Source organism: Varroa jacobsoni, unplaced genomic scaffold (genome assembly GCF_002532875.2).
Source record: "Varroa jacobsoni isolate VJ856 unplaced genomic scaffold, vjacob_1.0 scaffold_44, whole genome shotgun sequence".
Lineage (NCBI taxonomy): Eukaryota > Metazoa > Arthropoda > Arachnida > Mesostigmata > Varroidae > Varroa > Varroa jacobsoni.
The window spans coordinates 49954-75998 of record NW_019212946.1 but is presented as its reverse complement, the minus strand read 5'-3'; the positions used below and the strand labels follow the sequence as shown (position 1 = coordinate 75998).

At 41.2% G+C, this 26045-nt stretch overlaps 1 long non-coding RNA gene across 1 annotated transcript; it reads right to left on the bottom strand.

Annotated features, from left to right (window-relative positions):
- Positions 1-545: 545 nt before the first annotated feature.
- Positions 546-8998, bottom strand: LOC111260546 (uncharacterized). The gene is made up of 4 exons (XR_002680403.2): positions 8826-8998; positions 5544-5638; positions 1211-1425; positions 546-1086 (listed from the first exon to the last, which is right to left on the bottom strand). It is a non-coding gene; the product is annotated as an uncharacterized LOC111260546 (long non-coding RNA).
- Between the last annotated feature and the right edge of the window lie 17047 nt (positions 8999-26045).

Genomic DNA, 26045 nt, shown 5'->3' with positions numbered 1-26045 from the left:
AAGACTGTCTTGTTAGAATCATTTAAAAATTATGCAAAAGACTGTCTATTTGTCACTCGAGAAAAAGGCTTTCCCTAAAAGCACGGGGAGTGAACGCGCCGGTGATATCGTTTCCAAATTAAGTGAGACTACATGGGATCTTATGGATTTGTCGACACATTTTACTAGTCAATTCAGTGTGTATTCGGGGCCGCGTGGACGACTCCTTTCCCCCCACCTTCCTCCCGCTGCCGCGCAGTAGACCTTTCAGGAATCACCACTTCCTGGGCCCTGGAGCCGACGTTGTATTTTCCTCATGCTATTAACGCGGAAATAAAGATAAGACCTGTACATGATAGAGGGTTAGCGTCGATAGGGCAATGTAAGTAATTTTTACTTTTCTTCTCTTCAATAAAATAAATAATCTCAATGATCCTACCCTGTCTTTTATTTTTCGCGCCATTGCCTATATACTTTTTGAGGACGCTTTGATCGCTCAGTTTGTTGTTTGCTTCATTCTGCTACCGTTTTCTTCAGAAGAAAAGTAAACAGGTCCTTTTCTTGTCTGTGCGACAACAAAATAGACAAAATCATTTTATTGTCCTTAGAAATCTGTTAGAATTTCGCTATGCCACGCATATATGTCACAGTCCATGATTACAATCCCTTCATTGTTTGAGCATATGCGTGATGATCATGTAGTTTCATTAAATTGTAGCATTTCTAAAATTCTTGAATTCAGCAGAAGCAATATACCTTCTTTTTTAGTTCCTAGGCTTCAAACACAAATAGGTAGACGGAAGTAAACAAACTTTATGACACGATAGGAGCACGAAATTTTTGACACTAGCAGAACACAGTAAATAACAACATTCATACACATAACCACGACACTCTACTTTGGCGCATCTTGATGTGTCTGAGTGTCTAACTGTACAGAAAGAAATCACTTCCGTACGAGTGTTTCCTGTTCAGCCCATTACTCCTCGTGTTGTGCTTCGAAGTTCCATCGCGTCATTCAATCGATAGACGGCCATAAGACATCCTTGCGTTATTCTTGTATGCGTAAATGTATGGCGATGAGTGGGTGTCGATGTGTCTTGGGCACTGCGAAAGAATAGTCAACGGTCATTCAAACAGTCAGAATTTGCATATCCCTCTTTTTCTTTGAATGCTTAATGCTTCTTTAATTAAATGCTTCAAAGACTAAAACAACACGCTATAGCAATACCTTTGCTGACAGCTGTTCCTCGTCTCTCTCTCTCTCGGTTGAGGTAACATAGGTCCCGGCGAAGAAGCACAAACAAAGTGGTTACGCGCACGCTAGGCCACGTTTCCTCTGTAACACCCCGCCGGCACGCCGTGCGGCGGCCCATGTGCGATCTGATGGTGGTTTCTCCATATAAGCTTGCTTCGACTGAATTTACCCATGAACACTTTGCGTTCCTGCAAGGTTACCAAGTATTAGGAATCGATAATTTTCATCGATAATAAATACGAACCAAGCTGCACATTAACAGGAACTTGTTTTCAGAAGAAATAATATTGTCGGAAAACTACGGCAACATCGTAAGGAAGGAGCAACAAGATGCTTGATATTGCAGAAATGCTGTACCGTTGTTCTTAATACGATGCGTTAGAGGCTGGCTTTCGAAAGGATGTACTATAATGTAAGAAATTGTATGAAAAATTAGACATTAAAAGAAAAATAAACTGAAGGACAACAAAGTTTAAGTGCTTAAAAATGACATAAAGAAGTGAAAATAGTAAAAAAAAAACAATGGTAACAATCGAGCACGCAATAGCAGATAACAGTTTAGCAAAAGAGGAGCCAAACAGTAGGGATTTGCAATTAAATTGTTAATTAGGCTTACACTTATCACGTATTGCAATAGCTGATTCTGATTATAGCTTTGACGAGTAACTGCGCTACAAGGTTCTGTTAGCAAAGTTTTCTTTTGCCAAGCTACTCGATTAGGTTTCTACGCTTCCTGAAACATCCTTTAATCCGCTTCCCCTAATGTGTGCTTACTTTGGATACGCTGTTTAGTCTGGGGGCTGTAACGATATTGTGTTTTGTGTGGATATACAACTTTAACCTGAAGGAACCCGTCAAAGACGGAAAAGGCCGACGAAAAGGTTTGCGACATTTACCTCGTGTTTGATGCTACCACTAAAATACTGCTCAGGAACAGTCTGGCTGGTTGAAAATGGCCTCTGGATCCTAGGAAATGCCCCTCGCTCTAACCGACCATCTGAACTTGACGACGAGCATTTGAAACTACTTTTCAAAGAAGACGGCCGACAAACAACTCCGCAATTGCCCGAAAAGATGGCGTACAGCTATACGGCCGTCGTTAACTGTTTCAAGCACTTGAGGGTCGCACGGAATCTTGCGTGCCGCATGAACTCTCTGAATCCGACAAGGAATTATGGCTTAACATTCAGACTGGTATCGAACGTCACACGGCCACAATAACCGATTTCTCCACAGAATTATCACCGGCGACGAGAAATGTTGTGTCTGTGTCTACATAAACTAGAGCTCGGAATGCATGGCTTTAAAAGAAAAATTAAAGCCGACAAATCAACTAGATCTTTAAAAAATATGCGTCGTGTTTGGTAGAACTGCAGGGGCCTAATTTTTTCAAATAAAAAACAAAGCAGACAATTGAACGGCACGTTTGTTATCGAGTCAACAAGATTAGTTAAAAGAAAGGACCCGAAAAATATTATCAGGTTATCCTGCTCCCAAATAGCGCAATGCCACACACGGCAAAACTGCTCTCCTAGATTTCGGATGAAACATTTCACTGCATATTGATAACCTGCTACCGTGCTTTTGTTCAGTATTTCGGATATAATAATAATTGTTAAATGGTTTATCTTTCAAGTATGTATATAAATGTCCGTGCACACCATTAAAGTTGATTCGTGTATATATATATTCTTCTTTATCTAAACCTTCGTTGCATGAACCGATCGCATAACAGTTGTGTCTGATATACAGTGCACGATGATCAGCAGCGGGCTTTCGAAAAAAACCTTATATTACCTAGTGCACTCCCGATTCGTTTTAAAGCCGTCTCGCACGTGCTCAAACTTAAAAGGGTTATCTTGAATAATGAGGCCTACTTCCACTGTCCATATGTGAGTTTGCAGTTCATAAAATGATTTTACCAATACAGAATGTCCTAGCACAGTCCTAACGTATGCAAATGCTGAAATGAAACCGGCGTTTTACATGTTATCATTTTACGCAAGATAGCGAAAATGAAAGTTTATCTCAAATGCTGTTTTTCATTGATTAATAAACGATATTGAGTTTTAAAAATGCCTGTTGCTTTATGCTCACATATGCAATGTAGATCGTAGGAACGTCATGATGGAGCCACCAATGGTGGACCACTATTTGCGAAAATTATAGTTGGTATTGATATATATTCTACGGCTTCCTTGCTCGATTGAATTCTTCAGTGTAGGGTAGCAGACATTTTTCAAGAGACAGTTCCTATAGAACTCTTATCCAAACTTATGCCTAATTAGATATTCTCCATGAACGTTAATTCTACAACACTGATTAACTTAATAGACGTTTTTCGGTACTTTATAAGTTGAAATATTATAAACAACTTTGAGTACGTTTATGCAGTTTGCTCTGTGTGCGATTCCTCGCACCTAGCATCCAAGCGACTTCTCCTAGCGGGTCGGACCATAGCAGCCATAAAGGCAGTTAGCTCTGAAAAACGTGATTAGTCCCCGCGCTTTTATTCCTTCCGAAGTTCAATTGGTCAACTGCAGTTCTATGAAAAAGTCATGTACTATCTTATATCTCTTATCTCATCTAATTGCTATACGTAACTGGTAATACGTTATGTATTAGCGATACGTGAGCAATAATCTTACAGTGTTGTTTCGATACTAGATAATCTCAGTGTCTAATCTAGCAGATTCCATCCTTTAGCGAATCCATGACGCCTCAGTTAGTCCCTGCAATGTAATGGGAAGAAGGCTTTTCTTCAAAAAACAAAATGTAAGAATTATCCTTACAGCGTAAAGTCGAAATCTCAGCATTGCTTCGTTACAAGCTGTCTACACTTAGAGTGTAGGGAAACAGTTTTCTTTTTGACCTGGTATTAATTAGCGAAAAGGTCTCAGCGTTTCATCCGCTGCTATTTCGGCTCATAGAAAAGCTTAAGCATTGAGCTTACGCCCTCAACGCACAGCTTGAGCCATCAGCAGACTTAACTATGGCTGGAAAATGTTTGACATGTAAGAACAATTAAACTTGTGCTTACGATCAGTTCAGTGTCGACTGCATATGAGAAACTGTTGATAACTGGAAGCGACAATGTTACCTAATGGTAATTATTTTGGATATTTCCTTTCGCCTCTCCGATGTTTATGGACGTCTACGGGACATTCAAATGCATCCTCTCTTCCCTTTGTTTTGACTTCGTTACGTGGAAAACTTTGCCTTGAGATCTAGTCTTAACAGCTAAGAACTAAGAGACGCATCCCGCCTTAATCGGAAAAGATGATTCTGAATAGAAGAAATGATCCGAGCAAGTGATGGGCTGTGCCAGGCTGTCAGAGGCAAAAAAATCACCATTGCGTGTGTACCAGCCTAGTAATATTGCTGCGATCTTTTCCGTAATAGTGACATGAAACACACAGAAAGAAAATGGAAATTTGTATTTGTACTTAAGTCGCTCCTCTCGAATAAAAAGTATTTAATTTGGATTAAAGTTTCGTTCCTGTATGTTTGCGTGCGAGAAACAGCGCTATATAAATTGATGGTTATATGATTTTGTTCTGCGTATTTGTGTAGTTTTGTAGTGTTCCGCCAAAGCTGTTGTTTGTTTATTCTGAACAGACCGCTAACTTGACCGCTGGGTAAAATGTCAGGAACTCTTAAAAATGTGGCTGAACCAATAGGAGAACAAAAAGTTGTTTTGTATACAATAAGCACATCGAGATTTGTCTAAAAAAGCAGATAAAAGACTACGACACGGTCCTTGCGAAAAGTAACTGAAGTCAACTGCTAAATAGTCAAGCTGAAAAATAATTATGACTGTAAGTTATAAACAGTACTGCCTTTTGACATCGTTGCGGGAACGCTTTTTCGTCTTGCTGTGTACGCGAAACGAAGTTGCATGCAAGACCCTAGTTTGCGACTGCGGGAACAACGTGACCGGGGCTTATTGAGCTCTCATACTTTTAGTCATATTCATACAGGGCTGCCAAATATTTTCTTTTTTTTTTTTCCCGATGGTTGGTTACTATGGTTTCCCGACAGGATCAATGTAGCTAGCAAAAACTGACCATACAAGTATTTGTCTATCGGCTGTTGCCCTAAGGCTTCTGGCGTTGCCTACGATCGTCAATCTGAATTTGTAGCCGAAAAGCACCACACGAAAATACCAACGGACAGACTAAAGGCAGTAGTGTAATAATGAATGACGCGCATTTTTATGGACGACGTGCATCGCATACAAGTGCATGTATGTAGCAGAACGGCGACTCTGTGCGGAAGCTTATCTGGATGATAGAGGCTGTCGTACCACTGCGTCAAACGGCACGCGACTGCTGAGCTGAGCGAAACAGAGCCAAGATGAATTGTCTGTGACCAGTCAGCGGAGCAGGCATATATATATACCTGAAATAATACCATTGAATTTATAATAGATGACGCTATGTATCAATCAAGCAATTACAGAATTCTTGTTTGGCACTTTACTGCCGCGGACGATGGTTGGTATTCAGAAGAGATTTTCGTTATTTTTTCAAGATATTTGAATCGTTAATTTCAGCTTATTTTGTAGTTAAAATTATTCCACGTCAGTAGAATTCAGCTTTCTATGTCTGTTATGTTTGAAATTGGCTGGCACCGTGTCACAAGCGTTACTACCCGTCGCAAGGGGTACGATCTATTTCGAAGCAAATAGGAAAAGGCCGCATAGGTTTCCAATTAGAAAAGCAGCAAAATACTCGGTTGTGACCTACGTGATTGGGGCAATCCAATGGGGAAGACCATGGCACCTAACACCCGCGGGCTGTTCGACAAAACCGTGCTTTGTTCAGGAAATTTCTGATAAACCTAATTTGGCGTCCAGTTAAGCTTCTGGCGAGAAAGAAAGTATGCCTCCGTATGGGTCAGATAACGCTAAATCATCAAACTTCCATTATTATTTATATGCCGGAACACTTGTAATTAGTGTACGACTTTGCCTAGTTTATTCATGGAAGAGCGTATGTAAAGGGATGAAAATATTCTTACTGAGTGCGTTTAAGAGAAGAAAAGCTTTACGTGCAAAGAGGAGAAATGCGTATCTCGTTCTCGAATCGCGTTACGGAAGCAGGATCTTCCGATGCCCAAACAACTCCTAATCATATAAACGAAATAGAAAAAAAAAAGAAGATAAATATGCCCTTATCAGGTAATTTTTCAACTCGTCTGTCTGGACGATTACAGACGCACGCCCGCCTGTATGTACGGTATATTTATCGAAAAATTACGTGAAACATAACAACCTATCATACCCCAAAAAATACCTCTGTCTCGATACCGGCAACACAATAATTGGCTGAGTGGGATTAGTTTGAACAATCGTTTTCCAATCTTTCCACCTCAGTCTGCCGGCGTCCTCTTGTTAAGCCTCTCAACCCAAGCAATGCCCATAAGGGGAGAATATTAAATCCTAGATCTCAACGCTGCGCCACGCCAGAGAGGATTTCGAGAGAATTCTTATTAACGACGGTAGTAATTGCGTTCCTGGGCGCATGCGTCGCTAGGCCCCACCCTGCGCTATCTTAGATTATTTCCGGAAAATCAAAACTACAGGTATGCCCTACAGGGACACTTCTATATTTAGAAGCATCGGATCGCCAAAAAGCGCCCCTGATGAAAGAGTAGCTAGAGTTTCATGCAGCTCATGTGACTAAGCGTTCGCACGTAAAGCCTGCTTGGCCTATCGCTTTACACGCACATGTCATAGTACAAATCCAAGCAATAGAAGCAACCTGCTGCTACAACGAAGTTATCGAGGCCGCGCTAAAGCTCAGTAGTTGATTTTTTTACGGCTGTCGTTCTGCAGGCTAGTGTCGCATAAGTTATATTCAACGAAGCAAACAAAAATTGTGAAAGATGTTTTAGACGAGTACTTTAGTCAATCGAGGCACACTCAAGATACACATAATCTAAGTTGTTATGTCTCGGATTTGATAAGAATGCTTTTAGTGATTAGAAATTGTTTAGCGGTACACAGACTCACCTGAACTCCTGTGTTTTTGACTCTCACTGAAACTGTATAGGTCAACACTAGTAACGCGTACGAACGACGAGTTCGCCATGGCTGTCTTTTTCCACTAGTTAAACCATAAATTTTGTTGCATTTAGGGAATCTCTAAGCTTTCTTTGATTGAGCTCATATCATGTTGATATGCTCAAATATTCTATTTCCGGACTAAGTTAACGAAAATCGTGTAAAATCGAAGCTACTTGACGACACGGGTTTAACAATGTCGTAAAGGATACTTATTGATCTGTGGGCGCAATTGATATTCGGTGTATGAGTAGCTACGAATAGTGAGAGATAACAAAAAAGTGACCAAAAACGATCTACAGCAACAAAACGGTCGGCGTCGTAGAAGAACAGGAAGACAATATTCATCGAAATAATCATTAGTTTCTTCTTCTTCTTGAAACTCCTGCGTCAAACGCGCGTTCTATACGACAAGGCAAAGGCATTTCTAAAGAGAAAAGTGCGATGGGAGCCGTTGAAAATACAAGTAATTAGATAAATACTGTACAGTTCAGGTAGTAGAAAAATATCGTTCCCAGCGTAACAGTTAAGTGTGTCTTCAAACTTGAAGTTTAAACAACAAACTATAATTGAGTCAGTCTGCATCGGCCGCTTGACGATGGCGGAGGACAGCTCAATAGAATAGTTTTAGCTGTTCTTAGAGGCTTAAAAAAAGTAGAAGAGATATATGCACAAGTACCAAGGGCGGAAATTGATGACCAGGGACAAATCACAGGGTCCATTAAATTAGGTGGCCGACGAACTGTTTACGCCGACTATTGCTTGACGGCCGCAGTTTCAAGTACTGCATTAATATGTAGATTACCTGAGACCTCTGACCGTCCTGAATGTAACTACTTTTTGAAAGAAAGAAGACATGCTCTTCAAGTTGGATACGTTAGAAGTCAAAGGAGATATCATAAATTAGATAACCATGTACAAACTCGATGGATCGAACTAGATCTGGGTAGTGAGTGCTTTTGGAGAAAAAGTCTGAGGGTTTGTAGTTAATACGCTATTAATAATAATAATGTATTTGCTATCATTAGTGAAATAAAACTACCCATATGATTACGCTGTGTTTTTTTCACAGTTATTTTACTAGATAATGTATCAGTCAGTACACATTTTGGCCATGTGCACGGGTCCGATGAGAGCATTGGTGAAGCTATTATACATTGCATAGTAAGCCATTATACACCATATGAACATCTCTAGAATACGAGATTATCACATGCGATTGGACATAGTCTCACTTATTTTCCGGTTATGAGTATTAAAATATATGTAGAAGAAAAGTCAATCCCGAGTTTTATATATTAGGTTTTAGTTTTTTACTTTGGGATGGAAATTCATCAAATGTGTGTGTGAAGCCAACATCCACAGAAATACAGTAGAGGTTAGTTCGCCCGTGCATTTGCCTAGATACGTTTGAAGTGAATACCTAACGAATTCGCGTCAAAGATGGTGACGCTACCTTATTTACGCGATGACCTCTGAAGTCCACAAAAGATCCATGAAAAATGAAAGTTTTTTACGTACATTTTGTCCAGATCTCTTCTGTAAGATAGCCGAATTAATAAACTAGCACCGTTGTGTCGAACTCCCCATCCTGCTGCTGCCTGATGCACGGCAAAAGGTTCACTGACAGTTTGGAAATTAATACGCTGGCTTTTCCCTGATCCGATGCCAATGGCGCAGGGCCAATAAGGATGATGCCGGTGCCATTCGTTTCTTCTGAATCGGTTAAGGACCGAAGGCGGGACGACTAATGAAGGAAAATAGTATTCAAATGGAGAGAGGGCAAAACAACGAATGGGGCAAAAAAGGCGGGCGATTCGCCCATAGGAGAGCCGAAGGCAATATCCTTAATTTTTTTTTGCTCATCGAATAAAATCGACCCTCTGACGCTCGCATAAGCGTTTCTTCGTAGTAACTACAAAACATAAATACTTGGCCGGACAATGTAAAAACCATTATGCCTTAGGGTAGCGGTTTTTCAAATTTTACGAATGATTTATTAATTCAACTGTATAAATAGGCTGGTATCTCTATTAAGTGGCAACAGAGCGAAGAGGCCTATCAGTGTCTATTCGGCGGGTCCGTTTTTAGTTTATAGTTTCTCTCACCGAACATCGCCATGTACTGCAACCGTGTTTCTATGTAAACAAGCGGTAACTACCACAAGCATACTGAAAAATCGCTTTATAGTAAATAGTAAGCGAAATGTCTGCCATATTATATTATCTATCGTTCCGCTCTGTAGTAATGCTCCGAGTGAATATGGAATTACTAAGTTCTGTTCCGTCTCTGTAATCTCGCACGCAGAAAGACTTAGTCTTAGCTTCCGTGAGGATCTACTGTTATTTTAGCTCGTTTCGTTTATTTTGTTTAAGAAAACAACCAAATTTGTTACAAAACAAGATGTGCATGAGTTGTAACATACATATGACAAGAACATTGCTTAATAAAACATGCCAAGAAACTAACTTAGACATTTATTAATATTTCATTTAGGCTTAATAATTAGTTAATATAGAGGCCTCCTGGTCTGGATGATTTTTCACCAAATATACATCAGATATCCTGGATTAATTACGGTAGGAGCATTTACCAGCGTCATTTGTTGATTGTTGTCGGCACTCCATGTTACTTGAAGCCCATTGTTTGACAGGCGGCCGCCAAGCCAGACCCGCCCGCATAGCTCAAAAGGCCCGGGTTCCCGTGAATACCCAGTCATCTATCACAATACATCGAAGGAAGTTAGGAAGTCGTATTAAAATATGTTACCAATATGAAGGCAGCATTCTTCCCATGTAGGATCAATGGACGATGATACTATTTGTTGCGAGTGCCAAGCGTGTCGTGGTTTGTTGTTTATTCGGTGTAACTGTTAAGTTACTACGCACCGCGAGATTAGACATTAAGCCTTATTATTCTGTTCAGAACGACAGACATTTTGTGCAGCCATATTATTATTATAGCGGATGAACTTTCACGTACTTTTTATAGTCACTTAAGTTTCTTGCTTATGTGCCTTACCAGTTGGCCCTGCACTAAGAAATTAGGACGGCACCGAAAAAACGGACTTGATTAACCGTGGGGAGCTGGACATCTATTCTGATGTAGGTCCTTAGGAATGATGCACCTACCGTTCCAGTTTCCAGGTCACGAAAGTCGATAGGCTTTAGAGTAACGGGCACGTAGTAATTTAGTCGAAGACGTTAAGTAAAACATATTTCGACTACCAATACTTCGATTTGTCAACTATAGGACACATACCGTACTAGGAAAGAATGCGGACTTGCCATGAGTTTTGGAACAAAATTTATGCAGTCGAATAGACTACTTTTAATTTATTGAGATCCCTGGCGTAGCTTTCGCAGAGCGGGGCCTGCTTAGGTTAAGGTAGAAATAATACCACCCCTAATACATTTTCCCGGTTTCAACTAATCCCATTAGGTGTGGCAAATCTAATATGTACCAATCGATTTTTTAAACTCTATTTAAACGCGAATGCCTGTCTCGAAAAGCTAGGTTAATATCATGCAGCTCTGAGCATTATTCCTATAGACCATAATTCCGCACGTGTTTACGTTGTGAACGCTTCAATGCCGATATATCTACAGGTTCCTTATCGCCTCTATGTTTACTCTAATAAGAATACCGTGAATATATATAGTTTCCCATGCATGTCCTACCTCAGTCTTAGCAGGCTCGTTAAGGAAAACGAAGGGTAAGCTGACTGCATCTATTCGGCTCAGAACAAATTCCAAATTTAATATTCAGGCACATTTACTAGAGTGGAGCCTCGTTACGATCGAAAGCATTTCAGTGTATTTGTGGTAGGAATTTGTCAAGGGTTACGCCATGCAGAAATATCTTTAAGTAGTATTCATCGCATCGTTAATAACCGCACGATTTAGGTAGCTATCTTAGTTTGCACAGAAGCATGAAGCGCCCAAAATATTGCCATTTGAAGATTCTACTGTTTATGTGAGTTTACTAGCGACGCTTGTACAGATAATGGTCCACTTCGTGCATGCCGGAATAACTGCCGGACAAAGAACTTTAGTCAACTTGTCGATTGGATAAATTAGTTGAGCATCAACTTTCTGTAAAGTGACATTAGTTTTTGAATGACGAATTGTACAACTTGTACCATCCACTGGTTCGCTTGGAATATAGAAATAGTGCAGACATCAGGGTGGTGAAAAATAAGTTCATTGTTACGCATAGAGCTCGCTTTTGCAGACAGAGGCACTTGTCCAGTAAAGTGTGTACGCGTACAGCCGTTTCATGTAGCTGATTCGAAATTACCATTACCACACATAAGTATTAACACCGACAAATGTTTAGAGATAATGGGTAAATTACTTATGTATTAGGCTGAAACCCTAAGCAGGAATATTCCCTTTACGTTAGATGCGTAAGCAATATGCCCACGTACTTTAGGGAAAAAGATTTTCAGCGAAGTCCCTGGGAAACAGGCAAGCAGAATTACCTTCGAAAGTTTCTTGTCAACATGGAGATAGCTGGGTTTTGCCTCAGCAAGTAACTATCATCACACTCGCCTTGCAGAGCATAAATCCAACCATTTGGGTAGATCAAGTGAAGCAGTCAAACACTTCATCTTGTTTATCTCAATGGACGGTTACAGAAGCATCGACGACGGCAGTAAAATCGCTCGCTTATTGATTACGCAAAAAAAGAGTGCGTTACCGCATACAGCATTCGCCTACAGATACGCGCGGCACGTGTCGTTTCTTCTTCTCGCCTCCATCGTGATAGTCAAAAATTGTTGGAGACAGGGGCCATTTAAAGCCAAAAGTGAGAAAACTTCCGATACCTTCTTATCCATTTGATTAAATGGTTAGCGATAGCTTCCGGAAATGTGGAACTGTATAGCAGACTTGCACTTGCTAGTAATGCCGTCTGCTGGAAGAGAGTTTACCGAATACAAAAACGATTTCTCCTATTGTCAAACTCTTGCGCGTACAATTCTAATTATTTGATGATATGAGGATTCTATGGAGCATACGCATATTCTGCTAAATAATCTCAAAGTTGGTTTAGTTCGATACGACAGGATATTTTTTACTTCTTCATGCCAGTGTCGTTTTGTATCCTTTATTATATCGCTGCATCACTCTTCCTATATCAAGCCTTATACATTATTAAGCTGCACTATAAAGCTGTATTATTGCGCCTGCCGTACTCTAGCGTGGCCAGTAGGCAAGGGCAAATAAAATAAAAATATATTTCAGGGGTTACTTAAAGGTCCACTCTGGGTCCCTGGCTTCAAAACGTTGGGTGGGATGGTGTTTTGCGAAGTGGATATTGTGGCCTAGAATCTTGCAACGACGATTACGGTAAGGAAATTAAAAGACCCAGAAAGGTACGTGAATAAGACACTGTGTGGGATAATTATACGGATGCAGAGATGCCTGCCGTTTAAAGTAGCTGGTGTAGAAAGTGAAGTCGTCCTTCTTATTACTGATAAGTCCTGCCCGGAAATTATACTTACTCTTGGAGGATAATCATTTGCCCGGTCGGAACAGTCATATACTTGGGAATACAGCCTGATTGTTGCACACTAGAACAGCTACGGTCTAGGCTATAAAGGCATCTGCACAGCTTTGCAGAAAAGAGAGGGTCTCCGATGTCGTTAGCCGAATCGATAATCCTCTAAGAATGACCCAGCATTGAAAGTGGCTTAAGCAAACCAAGCAACACGACTGCTTTTGCACTTACCAGTCGACCTCCTAAAAGCCCAAACTCAAAAAGAGATGGACAACCCTTATCGTGCTGCGATTGCTGTACAAGAAAAACTCACGGCTAAACCGGCAAATAGAACAGATTGTCATACTGTCAGGATCCTCAGAAACTACTGTAAGGGAATCCATTCCGAACGTCCGGAAATAGATGGAGTGGCCTAAAGGGGAACTAGACTAACTCCTACTGCACTCGTTTATCGGATGCAGTGACTTCCAGAGTTATTTCTTTCGAATTGACAAGGGCTCATCAAATATATGCGTACCCTGTGATGAGAATTTCCAAGACGACGCCATTAACACACGAGTGTAACACCAGGCGTCACAATTGGTCAGAACCACCCTTGCGTATGCGGCTTTAAAAGACACCGCTGGATTTCGCCAGACACTTTGCATCAGTTCTCTTTGAAACAAAAAAAGAAATGCTCTGACAAGGTTAATCACCCAGCAACGAAAAAACACTGGAGATCTAGAAGACTATATCGAAAGCAAGTTGTGCTTAAGAAGGATCAGACCTGATTTTAATGGGCATCATATCGACGGTTCACATTCAAACGTCTGCAAAGGTATCTTTTGTCACTTCAAAATCTGACGAGTCATACCGATTGAGGAGGCGTGCAGTAATCCGCTTCAAATTATCCTCCACGATTTTCTATATGTGTATTCCGGTTTAACATTCGCCTATGAATACCTTTAGAATAATTAGTTTACAAAAAATATTTTCTGTTGTACCTAAAGCGGTACATTGCGGTTATGATGGATTTTAATGGGTGTGCCACAGTCCGTTGTCGACAATTAGTAATGCTAAAAATAGACGGTTCATACTTTCGGAACCGCCCGCTTTTCTCATCCCGTTTTGTAGAAAATATAAAGTGACGTTAGGAATATTGTGAAGCACAGCGTATATGGTGTATGACATATGAGATCCTTCCAAAAAACGAAAAAAAGATTTTCTTCATGAGGTTACATATGCTAATTTTTACATGTATTTTGCAAACCCTAAAAAAACACACGGCGTTGTTTATGATCGTCACTTGGTCTAAATAGTAGATGATTCAGATTCAACGACCTTGTTCGTATGAAGCAACCATTAACAGAGATTTATTGTTGCTATGTATGTGTACCGCTCAGCGATAGGCTGAAATGAACCGGTCCATTGCTCCGACCAAGCAAAAAGTCGATATAACTCATAGCGTCTAGGATGTATCCTCAAATATAGATCAACGGGATCTAGATTCGAAGCGGAAAGCCGCTTTAGATTGTTATGGTACTTCGAAAGAGAAAATCCGCAGGGAACATTCGCGGGCCTACAACCTTGTTCGTTGGCCTATTTCCGGCGCTGATGATTTCAAGCGTTTTCCTAGTAAAAGTATCTTATGACAGGCAATACAAATGCTTCTATAAATAATAATTGCTAGATAACCGATTTGTCGAAAGGCCGACACTAAATACGAAGTGGAAATTGGCTGAACTCGATTGAGGCCTTTTTTCCGATGTCCTTCTTAAACACCTAGAGCTGATAGGGTTTGATTGATGCTATTTAATTTTTGCGCTTGCGGAGGTAAGGGTAGCGGTGACACCCAGCTTAGACAACCGATGACGCATCAATTGAGTATTTGCTCTCGTAAGCTTTGCTCAACATCGGAGCCAGAAAATTTTCTGGAATCAGGTGCTTGCCGTGCTCACGGTACGTAGGCCACTGCTGCGAAACCAGGGGGGCAACTGTAATATGTTTGCTTAAGAAATTCTTCTCGTTGTACTCTTTTACTTCAAAGAAAGTGCAAATTTTATGTGCTACGTTGCTACATAAAGATGAGTTTTTTGCGAGTGAATGACAAAAAGACTAGCTAAAACCTGCTACTAGCTACAGGCTAAGGAGCTAAGGTTTTTTAGCAAGATCTGAATCCCATCAGGAATCGAAGCTTTACATGAATATTAGACAAAGTTAAGGGCTGATTACGTAGCCATTACATAGCGAACGGTAGTGCAAAGCAGATAACGCTATATCTTCGAAGGGAGAATATGGTTGGGTTTTGTTAATGTAGGTTATTATTATGATTATAGCAGAAAGTGGTAACTAGATAAGAGATATCCGTGCAAAAACAGCTGCACGGATATCCTAAGCCTCTGTGTTCGACTTCGATGTATTGTCGCGTGATATTGATCCGTTCAGGTTAGTCATCTATAATAAACTTGATACCCTCTATTTGTTTGCGTAAGTACGAGCGTGGATTCAGGATTATAAAGCTCTGAGTAATACTGCTATCTGACGAGGCTGGTCGGTCCGCGGTTTGATTCTGGTAGAGTACTGGCAGACACATAAGCAAACGTCAGTCCATATTTCCGAGGTGAGCGTATTTACCGCGTTCCGGAACGGGAACTGTTTGTGGTTTGGCTAGCAGCGCCGCAATGATTTCAGCACGATTCCATTGTATACCGTTCATAAGAGGTACAAACATTCGAATGCTTTTTGGCGTCTCTGCGTACAGAAGCAGCAGTTGACAATCGCAAGAGCTGCCAACCTGATGAGCTAATCTTACCCAGGTGAGCATCGAAATCACTTCTACTCGGGTACCTCAATCGCTGATGATTTTAGATTTGTGATACTTTTCATGTATATCATACAAAGTCTTAAATCAAATTATTTCAGAAACACTTAACTCAGAACATTAAGCTGGAGATACATAACAGTAGCGTGACACGTTATAGATCAGTCCATATAGAGACGTTATTAGATACGGTTGCCAGCTCTGCATACATCTTTCCTGCTCGATTCGTTAGACGCAAGGTTCCGAAGCTGTTTCGATTCAATAGCTCACGAGTGAGAAAGAGCTTGCTATAGACTTCGGCGAAGGATCCTATATACGCGCTCTGCGGAGACCATTAGCCTCGGCGGAGATTTTTACTAATCATTTCTAGCTATGAAGCTCTTGAATGTCTGTGCTAATCATTTCTGAGACATTGATATTACACACAATTACCAATCGTGTCATCAGCATAAGCAGGGTTTTTTTGCGAATCAATCAGTGTGGACAGCTTCATGCCTCTCATCACCCTTATGCGGGACGAGAGCTACTACAAGACTGGCGTCGTTTATATTCGTCTCCATTTAAATTAGTGCCGTTGCTCAAAAGACTGTAAAATAACTCTTTTCACAGTGACAGCGCCTTCTCGAGACAACACGCGAGCCCTTTCTAATGCCAGGTATAGACTGGCGGAGGCCGACCTTGAGAAATTTCTAAGGCCGACCCAGACTGGTACCGCTTTTCATATACATAGGCAGCTTCTACAGATTGGCTACCACAAATTTGAAATCACTTTTCAGATATGGGCTCTTCACGCTCTGCGGTATTAGAAATCATTTATGGCGTAAATCGTCCACCTGGATCCATTTTGACGATCCCAGGGGCACTAGCTGATCTTCTCTGGCAATAATTCGGCAAAAAAGAATTGGCACGTACCAGCACATGCTGGGATCACGATGTATCCCGGTCCCTTTTTTGGCACGGTGATTTTCGCAGTTGGCTTGCAATGAAGACTGCGGTGAACGTCGAGACAACAGCATTTCAGCTGCTATTCGATTAACGCTAACTGAGACGGCTAGTCGTTTCGTGTACGGCGTTTCTATGTGCACGTTTACAAAGCGTAACGCCCTTCAAACACACTCATTCCTTTGATTCAGTGATGACGATCAAGTCAGATTGTTGGCTGCGGCAAGCATACGCGCTTTGTCTCCGTTCCTAACCTAATAGCTCCTAATCCAACTTCCCCCATTGGGCTCAACCTCTGCTGTGTATCTAGGAGTCCGTTTAGCCACTAAAATTCGAGGCTATACATAAATATTAGGTAGATACGGCACTTCCTCCTGCCCTAATTTTTAGCACGGCCTGCACTATGGCTCGTACAGCTCAACCTCGATTTCGAATTCCAAATGCTTCAGTATCGACGACCGTGGCAGCTAGAAGGCCCGTCTTATAAGGCCTGATATTTGGTGATCGCATGCATGGGCAGCACCTCAGTATGTGTCCCCATGTCCAGCAGCGATAACATCCGACACTTATTTTTCAAGATAAAAAAAATGCGCCTATGCGCTGCCACTATCAACTCGAAAAACTTGTAGCCCATTTTCAACAAGTGTCGAACTTGCTCTTAACGATTCAACTCTATTCCATTGAGATCTGTATTGACTTCATACCATAAGCACACAGGAGCGGCAGGCTAGAGCAAATGATCTGCGTTTTGTCGAACAAATTCTGCACGACGCCCGGTGGGCACCGTTTCGCGAACGGATAGACCATACATGCAGTCTATGAGCCAGGTTGTCCATTCTAGACAGTGTCTCGTCTAATCTGGTTCCGATTTCTAAGGGTATTCGTGGCTTTACCGTTGTTGAGCCATTGCGACCCGTTCATTTAGGCTAAAGAGCTCAAACGAAGCGTCTCTTGGGAAATCCAGCTCCGTTTAGCGGAACGTCCCGTTGTAGCGGAACGAACGGAAGGCATCCCGTTCGTTATCGAGGCGTGATTTTCAAATCAAACAAGACGAAAGGTGGATGCTGCCATATTCACCTTATGTTGTTCTGTCGCTAGACGCCTTAATTTATTCGTGTAGTTGGTGGGCGGGCCGGTCGCCGTCGAAACTATGGGCCTCTGCTACTACAGTTCGATGCAAACGCTACGGAATATTCCCGTCATCCTTTAAGCTCTCGTTCCCTACTGAAATGCCACAACGACGGTGTCGGACAGTCGACGATCAGCAATTAGCCGGCCGCACAGTTCGGCTGGTGTAATGATCCGCTCATTTACCTGTTAACGATGTTGCTCTAAGGAGCCTTTGGTTATCGGCAAACAATATACGACCCTAAGCCATCGCCAGGTGTTACCACACCCGCACGTCTCATTGTTCTTCTACTTCCTAGAAGGTGACATTGTCCTGGGCTCTCGGCATTTTCCGAGTCTATCAATTACGTGTCCTTTCAAGAAGGATGACCTTACTATTAACGTTTATTCTATCGAGAAAGATCGCTAAATCAGTTGATATTATGCTTAATTCTCACAACATTACGCATTTTATCCTGCCATCCCGATTTGGCTAGCCACTCACTACAGAAAGCCCGGGCGCGTCGACTCTTTTATAATAACTAACATTTAGAGCTTTACATGCTGCGAACTCGGCCTCGTTTTTCTCTTCGTCAAAAGTAAACAGACGAAGTAGAGTAAAACGAAGTGTACACGGGCAAAAAGTGTCCTCAGCCTTGAGCGGTCGACCTTTTACTATAGGAACGAGCTGTACGGCTTGATAGACCGCAGGCGTATACGGCAAGCAGTATCAGTAAGGAGTGATTTTGCTTAATTAATGGCAAATTGGCTATGGCAACGAGCGAGTTCGTCAGGGATACGTGTTCGTTAGTAGCAGGAAGAGAATTATTTATCAGAAAAGCGTAGCATTGTGAATAGGCACGTTCTACCACATGGTTTCCTGTGGCTGACATGCGAAATTTCCCAATGGTAAATGCAGCCCTCCACACATCATTCGTTAACCTCGGTTTGCTCTCGTTCTAGGAACCGTGTCACATAGCCACTTTAAGCCACCATCCGGATCATCCCTTTAGATTTACATGTATGCACCTACCGTTTGTTTCTTCACCAGTCTTCGTCGGCACAAAGTTCTCTTGGCCATTTACCAAATGGCCACGTACACACTTGCCTCATACAACTTGTTGTCTAAAAGTCCTTTTCTCGCAGGCAGCCGTAGCAGCAGCAGCAGCAGCTATTCGACGATGGCCTCGATCCAGCTGCTACTGATGACCTTCGACTGAGCACTCCTTTCCCGTCGAGTCGGAAAATGACCGTCTTGCTCTCATTCAACTCCTTGCTTGCGTCTCATGCTGATCGTTCAATTCGCACACCGGTCATAAGTGATAAAGTTACGGGGTGACAAATAAAGAGACACCACTAGTGACTAAGCGGACGCAAAGATGTGTAACGAGTGACGCACTTCGACAAACCTGTTTTTCCTTCATTTATTTACAGATCTCTATTAGGTATGAACCTGTCGGCCGGATTGCCGTCTCGATAAATGCCTATAGCTTTTTAGCAAAATAAGTGATCACAAATATGATTCCACGCCGCAATGCAATGCCATTCACGCTGAAACACATCTAAAAGTGTGCAAACAGGCAGGCCAATAGCAGACATTTTTACATTAGATCATTGCCTGAAGATCGGAAATAGACATTATGTTACGAAACATCGATACCGTGGACATCGCTATTCCGCATAACGACTCACATGCTACCATCAAGTAGGTCATGGAACCAAACGCACTGCTCTAGGCCACTGGCCTAAGCAAAGGAAATTTTGTGTATTGTAACATTCGATCCAGGCTGACACTCGGAACGAAAAATAACCTGACGAAGAAAAATATCAACAAAGACTTTTAGCAGAAAAACCTATTGTTATGGCTCGAGATAGACTGAGCTTCGTAGTACTAAATGTCAACATTTCCATTTTTTTGCTGATACATCAGAGATCGTCTAACTAACAGTGATCCCATAGTAATGTTGAAAATAATCTGTTCATTGAGACTTTTTGAATTCATTAAAAAAGAGAAAGGCGCACAGCTAAAGACCAAGTCATTTGAACTATATGCGGACATATATATATGAGGACAAAAATGCTTGCTTTTAAAGGTAATATGCAACTTTGATGTAGACTTAGTCTCTATGTACATATCATGTTCATCGTATTAGTCACGGTCATCAATTTAATTCCTAAAAGCATGTAATTGATCTTCCTCTCTCTCTATAGAAGGCCCGTCCATCATATGTTCCACAACATGCTGCGCCACACTCACAACGACAGACGTAATCCGCACGAAAAGTCAACCCTGGCTATCGCCTCTGAGGTCCACGATGTTATCATTGAGGTTATTGAAGCCTGCGACTAATGACCGGACCATTTTGTCGATTTCTTGCCCCGTGCTTTGCTTCTTCGCATCACTATATCGATGTGGCTGGCCGTCTGTCTCGCGCATCCTTTCGCTCTCTGTTGGCTGTCGAGATGTGTGCATCTGCAGCTAAGTGCATACCCTTCGTTGTACGTACAGACAACACTAGGGTTTCGGAAGGTCCTGGGTTTCCTTTCATTGAGAGAGAGAGCAATAATAGTAGTAATAACGTTAATGGATCATTAGAACAGACTTGACGATAGCGTTGATATCCGTAAGCAGTTGTTGCTTAACCTCGGTCGATTGATCCGCGCAATGGCCCATTGCAACGATGCCTATCATCACTATTGCGAAGAAACATTCTTTTCATACTTCCTTTTGATTTGCATCGAACTTGATGGTTCGACCACAGTTGCTGTTCAATTGAAATATACATAGAATTTTCAATTAAGTGAATCAAACTGTAGACTTTTTTATATTAAGCTATTTTTTGGCCTGCCACCTGTAGCTCTATAAATTAGTAGGGTTAGTAGTACATGATCTAAACTGTGTAACATAAAGACCTCAGTACTATCTAGTTCGGAGTACCATTTAGGTAATTGAAATAGTTTGTATAATCGTTTGGTGACCAATAACTAGGACTACATTTGTTCGATGAAGCTGCTTGAAAAGGACACCAAATAGAGCCTAAAAAAGTGTAGGCATACATTTCGATAAATGAGAAAACCACATGTCCTATCACTTTACCCAACAGTCTTTGATACGTTTCTGTTCGTACTCTTCTATTCAAAACGCTTTGTGCGCGTCATACACGTAGGCGAAAGTCCCTTGTGCACGGTAAACGGTTTGTTTAATCTGTTAATGTCACCTCTACAGCTGAACATAGTCGACGAAGCGGCAAGCAAAGAATGTGTCTGTTGTATGATGGCGGAAGCTGGTGAAAATCAATTGTGTCCTTAATAATCAAGAAATAAGATGGAATCAGCAAGGATCAAGTGGGATAGACCTGCGCATAGAACAAAGATGAATATGGATCTAAGCATTTATCAACAGTTGAACAGTGGCGAAATAAGGTGAACGTATTCATCAAAGGAGTACAGAACGAAGGTCAAGGACAGAAAACGAGTTAAAATCAAATGCTAATAGGCCCAATTTAAGGACACATGAGACGTTTTAATTCGAAACTGGGCGTAGACACGTTCTTCTTTACTTTGTCAGGTAGCCACCTTAAGCAATGCTTAACGACAGTACCAAATGTATAAATCCAAAGCATTCATTTGAGTAGTGAAATTAATGATCGCGTAGATGTTCCGGTTGACTTCTCTGTTGAGATGATGAGAGCTTCACTCGAAGCAAACCAGGTTGCAATGGATGACGGTATTACAGAATAAAAGCCAATCAATGATGTAACTGAAGTACCTCAAGATAACAACCTCAGTTCTTCGCTCCTTTCCCCACATGTGGGGGGGGGGATGTGATCTCCCACACGACGGGTGTTTCCCTATATATATATATATATATATATATATATATATAACTTCGCTGTTTAACAGACGTTGCTTTCAACTCCAGCAGACCTTGGCCACTCACTGACCTGTACGCGTAGGATCTACTCTGAGAGATAAAGATTTTAACCGGCACAAGCAGCGAAACTCGGACATGGCGTCGTCGGCTTTGTTACGCTACGTTGTTACGTTGAGATTTGATGTCAAGCTACTGGAGTGTACATGTTGAATTACTTACCTACTCGAATGTGACACCCTCATCTACATAAGAGCCTTTCGGCAAGCGTATTTCGTAGAAAACGGCAGAAGCAATATGAACGGCCATAGCAATAAAAAAGAACATCCTTAACGTTAAAGACGGATCCATATATTTTGACAAGATCAGCAGGGATTCACTGCGTTTGTAACAATACTATGATATGTAAAATTACTGCTACGTGCAGCACAATACGAATGCGTATGCTATACTGCATATAGCCGCAGTGCACATAGCCGTAATCACGATTTCTACTATAAAAATACAGATCTGAACTTGACTGAATAATACGTAAGTATTATGTAAACGGCATTACGTAGCCTAACGTAAATCAAAAGCAATGCCGGTGTGCTGTCATGAACAAAGCACACATTCTGGCCGAAATTGCAGGGCATCCAAAGGAACACTACCTATTAAAATCGTATTCGACTTATTAGCCAACCGCGATTGTGAACATCCACTGGAATAACAGCAGCAACTTTGTGCTAGAAATGTTTTGTATTGAGATCCCCCATTAGAGGTTTTCACGGCACTGTTGAAAATAGGCGCATGCTGCACGTCCAAGTACCCTATAACAACAGTCAGAATACTATCAGATTGTTCTTTGAGCCAACAAAATCTGAATTATCTTCTTGTTTGGTTATGGCAGTGGCAAGTGCAGCTGTCCGTATACTTAATTGTATGTGTATCTAAGCTTATTTTTGATCGTATAAAATTACAATAAAATTGACATAGTGATATGTGAACGCACATCTGTACTTCGGGTCTCAAAAATGTACACACAGGTATATATATATATATTTAATGCTTAAATTGCTACGGAACATGTGCAGCTTTTCCTCCTACGACAAAGCTATTAAACCTGTTACCGTTCGAGTTAAAACACTGCTCGGGCCATTGATTTAGGCACTCGATTGCGGCTTTTCAACTTTCCATTTTTCGCCGGTTTTCTAGTTTTTAGCGCCGTACAAAAAAGCGTCGGGTCTTGGGAGCACCGCATGTATATATATACACACTTATCATTAGTTCGCATAATTGACTGTCGCAATATTTCCACCATGCCTTTGTGATTTCTTGAAGCGTGTATAATGTAAACGTTGCTGTAACTTGCTCCATGCAGTGGTGCACATGGTACATTGCAATGTATCCAAGTTCAGTGGCTGACGAAGCGTTCTAACATCTGTCTTCAGAGCAGTACGTATTAGATTTTCAGGCTGGTCAACGCTATCGTAATTGCTTCTGAAAAGTTTCCGACCGAACGCTTCTTCCGACATCTGAATTTACTCCTTAATCAAAACAACATAGCTAGCGAACGCATAAAGCAAGTAGGAAGTGCCGTTTTGCTACTGACGTTCACCTTCACAATGACAGATGGCTTGTAGCCAGGTCCGATAGGCAGGGTGAGAAACAAAGTTTGGAAGTTGTTTTGTTTTTCATCCAACATTAACATAAACGCCGGCTGGAACAGTGTCATTGCAACTTCGTGGTTAAATGACACAGGTGAGAGTTTACTGCCAACACGTTTCGATGCGTTCTATATCGCTACGAGCTTTTTCTTCATGCCAGCCTCCGTATCTAGCTAAGTAAATGTATCTGTCTGCTACTTGTATGTAAACATAGTAATTACTATCATCGGAGCTTTTCTGTGAAATGTTATTTCGACAGAGAAACTTTTTCTCCAATGCCATCGAATGCATGAACACTTAACGTATAATGAGCTAATTTTAATGACAATTTAGAAAATATTCTTGAGCCCCAGCTAGGCTTCAAGGATACGATCAGGTAGCTCTACCCGGCACTCGTGTAGGGCGTCTAAACGTTCATACCTCTTCATAAGTCTATGAGCTTTTGCTACATCTGCATTGTTTGATTTTAACCGTGAAGTTTCGATGAAATTCGATTGTTTGAAACACTTTCGTAGAGAACGAATATTATCTGACAGTCGGTTCCTATACACGATATAATGACAGAGCTCTTTGGTACGCTGCACGTCAGTCCATGGTGGCCAGAGCGATTACTAAGAGGCAATTCACGCACTGCGCTTTTAGCGGCGAACGAATACGTATACTTAACTTAATAGTAGGCTACAAAGTAGAGTCCACTATAGATCGTGAATCAGTCCCATACTTTAACGAATCTAACCTGCGAAAGCTTCCTGGCAGAACGCTCGGGAACACGACGATAGATCTTCACACGTACGAAGCTTCTTATGTACAAATCCTCGTGGGGCTGTTGACACGCAAAATGTAAACGCGTCCCTTTCCTTTTATGCGCTTTCATTCAACTGTCGGCTCGGCTAACGAATCGCGCATTTGATTTCGGAGGACCATTTTGCCGTTGCTTTGCTTGTTACGTATAAAATAATCGAAGATTTGGGGTGACCTTGGCGACACGATATTCTGATGATCTGAGCGAAGTCAAACGGTCTACTGGTTAGGAATAACTGAGCTACCTAAAATCAGCTCGCCGTATACCCAACGAATTCTTTTGTACAGCTAAACTTGTGGAGCTGTACACGTCCAATACGCAAAATTAAATTGTGCGTTAAAATCTATTATACACTAGACGTTGCGCATTCTTTTCCATTTCAGATCCCGCGCTTCATCCAGAGGCTTTCGTCGTTTTCTTTCGGCTATACTGAGACCAATTATTTCCTTGTGTTATATACCCCCTCACACAATAAGCGACTTCGCTGTCCCATATTAAGACCACGATATAACTTCACGATGGTTCTGCTGAAGGCAACGGCTTTGCGGGATGTGCACAAAGGACAATCTTGTCTGCAACATTTCACGCTGCCAATAGGCAATCATTTAGTTCGTATCAGGTAGTCATCTCGTGCCTATGCCTTTGCTCGACGCCAACAGCATTAGTCGAGGTTTTTCGCCAGCTTTATATAGGTTAAAGGGCAGGTAAACCCAAAAACCTAAAACACAATGCTAGCAAAAGATTATATATATATATATATATATATATATATATATATCAAAATCCTGATGTATATATATATATATATATATATATATATGCATCAGGATTTTGATTTATCTGCAGTAGATCAACTTATTTAACATTTGTAGGCTTCATTTTCAACGCAGAAAAATAATATTATGACTAGCGGAAGCTAGACGCTCGTTGTGCATGAACCAAGATGTATCCGAGATACAGCAGATAGTAAGGAAGCTACTACGGAGATCAGCAAATATCAAACTTGATAACAAATTATATTATATAAATACTTAGATATTTGGCTTCAGAGAAAATAAACGCAATTTTTTTGGTCCAATAGTTCGAACGAACGAGGTTGCCTGTAAGAACCTAGAACTTCATCCGATGGGAGGCATTTTTCGAATTATCGAAAAAAATATACTCTTAATAAAGCTGATTTCAATCTAAATGAAATTGCGCTAACCAGTAATTGTGGAGTGTTTGTTTTGAAAAAAATAAGCGCCCGACAACAGCTAAATATTGATGGGAACACATTGACATTTTTAGAAGTGACGCTAGTCTTTTACAGAACAAATCACAACCGCTTACCATAGCACAGTGTATATCTCCTGATGAAATTTTCGCCTTTTGTCAAAAATATCCAGAATCCAATAAATTAATCGTATACGACATTTACTGAGGGTACGATTTTATTGAGTTCACTGGACGGACATCGCTGTAAAAAAACAGATCGTGACGGACATAGTTAAGCAGTTAGCAGTTAAATTAATAATTTTTAGTGGTTTCCTTCCAGCCACGCTTGGAGCAGCGTTACTGAGACAACCTTGCAATGCACCAACCTATCTACTGGTGGGGTTCTTCTTGGCACCTTCTTGCGTAGCTGAATTTTCTGCCTTGCCAATGATTCACTAGCTACTTTATTGGTAAATATAAGGCTGTTTCCAGCGGATATGGCGAACTTTAAGACTAAATAACCTTCACGGAGAGCCTGTATTCTACTTCGTTATATCAGTAATAATTATGTAATACGGTTATAATTTTGCTATGTGTTCCATATGAAATGCCAGTTTTATGGCCAGAAATACCAGCCTTTAGGCGTTAAGTTCTGCTTTCGTAGAAAGCCTCTGCGATTGAGCCAATGCGTCCTTGTCCCTTGGGTCCCGACATTTGGTTATCTCTTCGTTGGCCTCCAACAATTTCGATTTCCGTTTTTGAAACGTTCGTACCATTCACGTACGGTTCTCTCCCGTAAGGCGTTTTTGCCTAATGTTTAACCCAATGTTCGATGAATTTCGCTGTAGCTGTTACGAAACAAAGACTTTTAAAAATC